The following is a 9535-nucleotide window of genomic DNA, read 5'->3' as shown; positions in this document are numbered from 1 at the left end:
AATATAATATTAATATATATTTTATCATTGAAAAATACCAAATGTAGATGCATGCCTAAAATATTAATGTATAATTCTAATCCTAAATATTCAATCATTTCATCACAAGGTATTTGGTATATGTTAACACATTTCACCATATAAATCTTAAAATTATCCAATTTCGATCTCACAAGTAACATATATATATATACATACGTTTATCGAACTACAATTGAACGTATCCCTTATCTAACATAGTCGCGATAATTAACACCTGAATGATCACAATCTATTCGTGATTCAATCGATGATTACGTAAAATAAAAAACAAAATTAACGAAAAATAAAAAAAGAAAAAAAAAAGAAAAGAGAAGGAAAAAAAAGGACAGAGTGATACGATAAAAATGTGTTAATCGATACTTCGATTAGATTATAAATTGGAAAATTTAATGAATTCTTTTTCGCGTAAATAAAATTAAAACAACAACAAAAAAATATACAATAATGAATTGTATTGAATACAAAATGAGACACTCCTGTAAGGACGAGGTACGAGGGTCCTTGATCATCGATTTATCCAATGATAGATTTTACCTGTTAAAAGATACGAGGGTGCAGCCACGCGCATGCGTTTAAAGAATGATAGGAAAAAGAAAAAAAAGAAAAAAAAAAGAAACAAATGTCGCGTGAGAATACCATATGGAGGAAAGTAATGATAAATGAACCTAATTAGCTTAATTTATTTTACACTTCGATGTACGTTACTACTACTACTACAAAAATCTTTTTTTTTTATTAATGTCAATATTATTATCAAATGTAAAAAAAAAATGTTCGTTTCGTCTGTCTACCTCCACCCATCACCCTCCACCTCCTCTCTTTCGAGTGTTTACTATTCTAGATAAGTATTAACCAAGTTTAAGAGAGAATATATATATATATATATGTATATATATGTGTGTGTATCGTAGTATATGAGAAAAATCAATAATTTAGATGAATTTTAAGTAATGACCGAATTTTTATGGTAAATATATATTTTTCAATATATATATTAATATTATATTTATTATTAAATTATTATAATCATTGCTATCATCGTCATAATTATTGTTATTGTTATTATTAGTATTATTATTATTATTATTATTATTAAATAGTAAACTTTTATTAAGAAACGATCGATCGAAATTCCAGATTCTAATCTATGCCACTTCACGATATGAACGATAAGTCAAAGAGAATAAATGATGGTTATAATAAATATCTCATTTATCTTCTTTTCTTTTTTTTTTTTTTCTGATATCGTTGCTTATTTCCCCTACTCTTTAATAATAATAATAATAATAATTTTTCCACGAAAGAAAAATTTAATTAAACAACGAAAATTCAATATTTTAATTACGTTCTATCGTTTTCTCTTACGAATTACAATTAATAGTAGAAATATTTGTTCGTTTGGTTAATTTTTAATCATTGATATTAATTTGAGATATCGTGAAAATGATCGTGATCGTAAAAATGATTATTATATAAAATAATAATGCGTTATCGTGTATATTTTGTGTCGTTTGAATATTCTTTGGTTGTGTGTTATACGTTGATTGGTTGATTGATCAACAAACTACGATAAATTATCTAAAAAAGGAAACGTGATTAAGAAATAAGTACCGTTATAAGTTGAATCGATGTATCGATTGAGAAATTATTTTTGAAAACAAAAAAAAAAGAAAACTAACAATTCTTCCACATTTTTAATTATTCTGTTTTTTTGTTTTTTTTTCTATAGATCATTATAATCAACAAAGCGAGGTATCTACGATCACGCTATTATTCAAATCGTTTTTTTATATCGTAATAAATAATTTCTCTAAAGAAAAAAAAAAAAAAGAAAACAATACAAAATATAATTATAATGAAGATTAATGATATTTGAATCGTATATACAGTAGTGAGTATAACTGTGTTCTCGAATTTAATTAAAAAAAAAAAAAAAAAAAACAAGAAAATATAATAATCATCATATCTTCAATGTCATCATCATAGCTGCATACACGAGTCTTAAAAAAAGATAATAACTATTTAATAGAAACACACGTGAGACTGATTAATCGAATAATAATTTATTATTCGTATTGTATTTATACGATCTACATACTAATAATGAATACATATACATATACATATACATATACATAATGAAATTACTTCGAGCATGCGTATAAACGTTCCCGGGATATTATTTTCAAAATAAGAAAACCCGAAATGTAAATCATTTATTTAATTAATTAAGAATATAACCAACAAAAAATATATTCAATATACATATACGTATATTATTCAATGAGATACCTTAAACAAACAAAAATATAATATAAAATTAATAATTATTGTTTAACACAAACCTTTCGAGAATGAGAAAGAAAATAAGAAAGAAAGAAATACAAAAAAACAATTGGCAACACCAGCAAAGAAAAACACGAAGAAAACTGAAAGATCAACAAGGAAAAATAACTAAGTGAAGCTTTCGTACGATCCGGCAGGTGCAACACTGAACACGATGACGAGTGATTTGACTAGATTCAACACTACGCTTGAATAAATCCCACCTTCTCCTCCCCCACCTCCTCCTCCTCCTCCTCCTCCTACATCAAAGAGAGAAAAGAGTAGAAGTAGTAGTAGTAATGGTGGTGGTGTTGGTTGTTGTTGTGGTGGTGATGGTTGTGGTTGTAGTGATGGTGGTGAAGTGAAGTGAGGTGTAATAAAGGGTGGAGTAGGGAGGAGGAGGAGGAGAAGAAGAAGAAGAAGAAGAAGGGTTGGGGTGTGGACACAAAGAGAAAGAGAGAGAGAGAGAGAGAGAAACCTCGTGATGAACTTCCATAGGCCACCGCCTTCTCTAATAAGTTGTTTTCTCTTTTTCCAATACACATGATATACGATTATCGATCTTTGTTCACTCACACATTACATACGGACACATATATATAAGTATATGTACTTTTTTAAATGTTTGTGATATTAATCGTAAATCAAAAAATATAAGAAGTATTATTTAAACGATCACTTTTTAAATTTGATTTTTACACACTCGTACATGATATATATACTTATTGTGTGTGTGTGTGTGTGTATTTAGAAAGAAATAGATAATGAATTGATGAATTCAATCAATTGAGAAATAAACAAGTCAATTTTATTATAATGTGTGTATATATATGTGTGATAGTAATTATGACAATGGATTTTCTTTTTTTTTTTTTTTTTACTTACAATTAGTTAAATTTGATAATTACTGTAACACAAATTATGATCGATTTCTACTTATTTTCTATGATAATACGTGAAATATACTATCGTTGAAAAATTGTTCCCATTCTACATGTTTCAAAGATAAGCTTTTACGATTACACCCAATGACAATATTCTCCTTTATATTTCTTTTTCTTTTTTTTTTTTTTTTTTTAATTTTTTTTTTTTCATTCGCCTTATAACAATAACATCATAACACCTATATACATTACTTAGAGATAAGGAAAAAAGTTACGACTACGTGAACGCGGTTATCTTTATGTTCTGCGTACCTTCTTCCATTGTTGCACTTTAAATCAATTTTTCATTATACAGTCGTATAAATCATTTTATGCGGTATGTTATTCAAATTATTTTGTTTTTCAATAATAAACGATCTATATAATTGTTGTCGTATCCTAAGGCGCCTGTTTTTTTTTTTTTTATCTTCTTCTTTAACACGTTCGATATTTTCATCGTCAAATGCAAAATTTATGAAATTTCTTTTGTTACAACTAAATTCTTTTTTCAATTTCTCATTCGTTAATGTTTAAAAAAAGATTCATGCACCCCAAACATTCTGCAATTACCTTCTTCCCCCCATCCCCCATCCCCCAGGTGACAGCTTTAAAAAGCTTGCTTTAAGAAAGAAAGAAAAAAAGAAGTGAAGAAGAACGGTTAATAGAATGAAATAAATTTATGTTGGAGATAATAAAAAGTAAATACAAAGAGGCCTATCTCGTGACCCAAATTCATAATGCAACGAGAAGAAGGCACACGTTTTTACCTGCGTAACAGAAACGTTTACGTGGAACACGTATATTTCGATATTTAATTGGAAAATTAACAAGAAAACGTTTTACAATTAACGTTTGAAAATCAATTTTTCAAAGGAAACATCTTTCATTACGTGAAATTAATTAAAATTAATAATATCGATTCTTTAAATCGTATCTCCCGCGACATATTTCTGATATCCAAAAGTATCACAAGATGGCAGTTACTTTCTCGTAAGTGAACACTCATTGATAACTATATGTAAGCATTACTTGCTATCACAAATTTATCCTTGTCTTTGGGGAGCAAAGTATTCAATGATCGTTTAGTGAGGGCACTGTTGCTAAAACCCATTATGATATAACCCGCATCCGCATCTAATAAATGTGAGATGCAATTTTTGGAAGCCTCTTTACATTACAAGAGGCTTAATTATATCCTAATTTAGGTAAAACTAAAACTTTTTTAGTTACGTTTTACTGAAGGTAGAACCCAAAACCTAATAACATTTTACTGAATTTGGGAATATAGAATTCGAAATCATTTTACTATGAAGGTAGAACCGAAAACTTAATAACACTTTACTGAATTGGGAATATAGAATTCGAAATCATTTTACTTGAAGGTAGAACCCAAACTTTTTAACATTTTACTGAATTGGGAATATAGAATTCGAAATCATTTTACTGAAGGTAGAACCCAAAACTTAGAAACATTTTACTGAATTAGGAATATAAATTCGAAATCTTTTACTGAAGGTAGAACCGAAAACTTAGTAACACTTTACTGAATTGGGAATATAGAATTCGAAATCATTTTACTTGAAGGTAGAACCCAAAACTTTTTAACATTTTACTGAATTGAGAATATAGAATTCGAAATCCACACATTTTACTGAATTGGGAATATATAGAATCCGAAATCACACACATTTTACTGAAGGTAGAACTCAAATCTTAGTAACATTTTACTGAATTAGGAATATACAATTCGAAATTGTTCCTAGAAGAAATATGAAAGGACAGCATTATTACTTGTAGAATGACATTTACTATTTTACAATACCTCGTTCAAGTAGAAACAATTTACACAATTACAATTTTGTGTTCAATGCTGTATGGTGATGATGATGACGAAACAAAATCCTCTTTTGATTCCTCATTTATTCTATTGACGCTTCTCTGAACTTATTAGTAAGTCCCTCGATGCGTGCAAAATGCAGTTAATTATTATTTCATGTGTGTTATGTGTTGTTTTATAAAACAGCATGTTTTGCACAGTGAATGTGTCGCGCGTTTGCACAATAATCAGGACAGATTGTGCAACGTTAAATTCTAAACGCACGTAAAGAATAGTACACGCAAGCCCGAATGTGGGCCACCAGTATTAGTAATACTGTGTCTGGTTTGTGGTTTTTCGTGTTGTCCACACACCAGTCTACATTTAAATAAACGCGTTCACGTGATATTATTTCTCTAGGATATATATATATGTATATGTATGAAACTAAAGTTCAAAGATGCAACACGCACATATACATATATGTAACTGGCTTTATTTAAATAGTTGGAATTTGGTATGAGATATAAAATTTGGAAGAACAATTTCAAGATAATCTATAATAATTTCATATTATATAATTCAAAAAAGATAAAATAAAATGATTTCAGACAATATTCTACAGTTGTGATAATAAAAGGGTCTCATTTTTTTTTTTTCGTATGAATTATATTTAATGACTCTAACAATACGGTTAAAGTCTATTATTATTATTATTATCGTGAGAAAATAGTTTCGCGAGAAATAATTTGATCTCTTCAATGAAAACCACCTAATTAGTCGAGTTATTTAAGTTCTTCGTTTTTTCCTCGTTTTAAATCATTCGTTTTTGCAACATGACAAATTCGATTAATATTAAAATCATACATGAAATGATACAGACAATTTCATAGTTTAATGAAACGTTCTTGAGATCATCTTTCGGTTATGATACTCATATTGAGCAAGTTAGCCACTGGCAAACGACCTACGCCGAGTACTCGTACAAAATGGCTAAGTAGTTGGAACCTTGGACCGCAATCAACGACTGAATAACCTTAATAACCATACGTATGTTACATCTGCTCAAATACGACAAAGGAAACCGCAAAATATCTTCACAATCATCCGAGATCATCGACGTTTTTAAACGAAATTATATTTTTAAATCAAGAACATATTGTATTTGTATATACATGGGATGTTCCAATTAAAAAAAGGTCCCCCGCCACCACCACCACGTAAATATATTTTCTTTATTTTTAATTATATGAAAAATGTATGCGTTATATGAAGATTTCAAAAAAGATACTTCATGGAAAATAAAATTTCGACAACGTGCCTAATTTAATCGGAAACCTTACTTTACCAAATGATCAAATGTTTGTTGAAACAAACCAAAGTATGTCTTAAATATATATATTTCATATTATTAAAATAAAAGAAAAGAAAGAAAATATTAACGTGACCTCTCCTTCAATTGGGACACCTTTTTTATGGATATATATATACATATGTTTGTGCATGTATGTAATTTTTATTCGCGTTCCTTTCTCGACTAAACTTTCTCCGTTAAAATGGGAATGTAAATTTACATTAGCACATAAATACATCTAATTATAGATGACTCATTTAATTATACGTAATTAGTATGAAAGTATCAAAGAAATTGACTTTACCGACTATTGAAGTTTTCTTCTGGTATTTGTGCTGCCATCCCCTTCTTTGTCAAAATAATAATATAAACCGATAACGAACAGATCTCTTGAAAGTATGAAGTATTATATACGAAGATAATAAATATAAATTCAATAAAAAAAAAGATTGTACATTTTACATTTTCATGTTTTTCATGATTACGATTCAATCAAATGAACATTAATGAAATGAAACATTAACTTAATTATCAATATTCTTGTCCAAAAAATATATTAATATATAAGTCTCAAAGGGAATTATAGACGGTTAATAAATCTGATGAACAATTTATTTAGAACTAGTTGTACGTTTCGTCCCTTACTGGGGACTTCATCAGCAACTACAAATGTTTTATTATGACTTGTTAATAAATATAAACATTACAATAAATTCTAATTTTGTTTACCTTGATCATTTATGTTACATAGGACAAACCAAACAAAAATTAAAAAAAAGATTAGAACAACATAAGAATGATTGTAAACCTACAAATGCTCAAAAGAATAATACTACTGCGTTAGCCGAGCACCATTTTAAAACAGGACACGAGTTTAAATTTGAAGAGACAGCCATTTTAGACAGAGAAGACAACTGGTACAAAAGGAATATAAGCGAAATGTACCATATAACAAATAACAATACAGTTAATTATAGGACAGACACGAACAATCTAAACAACATCTATAATGAAATTTTAAAATTTAATTATCATAATAGGACACACAGATAGAGGACATCATAATACGGAAGATGCCTAGATTATTAAACACTAGTCTAGATAGAATCAGTATATGATTACGTGTGATAAGATAAGCTTGTTTTTAGGATCAAATTGTATTGTAATATGTTAWGTTTTATTGAAATGTATGACTCTGTAAAAAAGATAATATGTATTGACGCGTGAACTAAATGATCAAGGTAAACAAAATTAGAATTTATTGTAATGTTTATATTTATTAACAAGTCATAATAAAAAATTTGTAGTTGCTGATGAAATCCCCAGTAAGGGACGAAACGTACAACTAGTTCAAAATAAATTGTTCATCAGATTTATTAACCGTCTATAATTCCCTTTGAGACTTATATATGAAACATTAACATTCCATGAAAACAATATGTAACCATTACTTTACAAATCAAATTCAATAAAATGAATATTAACGAAATGAAATATTAACATTAGATGAAAACAATAACATGTAACATTACTTCTCAGTCCACCCTATATATTTACATTATTACACGAGTGTTTGTGTATGTGTGTCAGTGCATTCATGTCGATTCAGTCGATAATAGCAAAGCCCGACGTGTAGTTAAATAATTCCAATAGGCCACGATTGATGTAACTTCTACCACGATACTATGATTTTTCCTGCACAATTATTATACTAACAATAGTCCTATGAAAAATTGCATAGTTCAGCAAAAAAAAAAATTCTTGGCAATATTATTTTAACCCCGTAAATTAATGCGTAACTCTATATGTGTGACAATGTTCTTTTTTATTTAAAAATAACAAAACGTTTCCCCTTCCTCCTCCCCCTTTCCTTTTGATTGGATCAAACGACTACAAGATACGAAATTAAAAATGCACTTGTGTGCATTTGCGTGCATGATTTTTCTATAGAAAATTAGAATAATTATTCTTTCTCGTGTTATATAAAAATAATCCTTGACGTGTGTCAAAATCGTTAAAGGAAATTTCTTCTCTATCTCTCTCTCTCTCTTTTTTTTTCCTATACTTAACGAATATTATTATTATCTTAAGTCAAACGAGATTAACATACACACACACACACACAGACACAAGATCTATCAAAATAATTTTCCTACCGAAGAAAACTAACTCTCTTCTGGCTAATGTAAAAATAATTCGTTACGTTAAAAAACAGAAAATGAAAATAAACAGTGAACGGAAGAAGAATAGCAGCCCCCCCCCACTTTTTTCTGGCATAACTAAACGATTTAAATATCAATATAAAAAACAAGAAGAACAAGAAGATGATGATGATGATGATGATGATAAAAAAAAGAAATAGAAAAGAAGTGACCGTAGGACTACTGTAATTTTACGAGTGGTACAAAAATAAAGAATAAAACCACGAGAGAAAGAAAAAAAAGAAAAAAGGATTTTTTGTTCGGCACGCATAGGTGGATTTATGTGCTCGTCAATTTCGGCTTATGAAGTGAGTTACCAGCGTGTTCAAATAAACTACACTCTGTTTACTGAATTAATGGAATGTAACGTGAAGAAGGAGAAGCCTAGCTAGCTAGCCTAGCCTAGCTTGCTAGCTTAGCTTCACGAGTTTAGAAATGTCAACGACCGTAAGAAGAAAGAAAGGAATGAGTCGATGATGTCTCCTCTTTCTTTCTCTCACTCTCTTTCTCATTTTCTTTCTCATTTTCTCACATTCAGTTCGTCAGAAAAGGGGAACCATCGAACTTTTACTCTTACTTCGTAATACATAGATACATATGTACATACTATCGATATCGATTTCATATTGGGATTTAAAGATATTGAGTTGAACTACAAAAGAAAATTCGTGTATTGGTTTTTTTTAAATTTAACCCTTTACACTCGACGAGGGTTCTGCTATGGAGACAATAAAAAAGAAGAAGAAGAAGAAAAATTTAAGCTAATTCAATTTAATTTACAATGTATCAATTATGGACTTTTCTTTTAAAGTGTATATTATATATCATTTACTTATATTATATAATATGTTAATATGATATTTATTTTATTTTT

At 28.7% G+C, this 9535-nt stretch overlaps 1 protein-coding gene across 3 annotated transcripts in view; it reads right to left on the bottom strand.

The window, feature by feature from the left end:
- Positions 1-9535, bottom strand: part of LOC106790765 (V-type proton ATPase 116 kDa subunit a) — a 23186-nt gene that overhangs the window by 6764 nt on the left and 6887 nt on the right. Inside the window, exon 1 of one of the 3 annotated variants that reach the window (XM_014755902.1) lies at positions 2388-2554. The exons of the other annotated variants lie outside the window; for them this stretch is intronic. The gene's annotated coding sequence lies outside the window, so the exon portion shown is untranslated. Of the gene's footprint in view, positions 1-2387; positions 2555-9535 lie in introns of those variants that run through there. 3 annotated transcript variants of the gene reach the window in all.

Source organism: Polistes canadensis, unplaced genomic scaffold (assembly GCF_001313835.1).
Source record: "Polistes canadensis isolate GaletaPanama2010 unplaced genomic scaffold, ASM131383v1 scaffold_258, whole genome shotgun sequence".
NCBI lineage: Eukaryota > Metazoa > Arthropoda > Insecta > Hymenoptera > Vespidae > Polistes > Polistes canadensis.
This window is presented reverse-complemented; position numbering and strand designations above follow the sequence as displayed.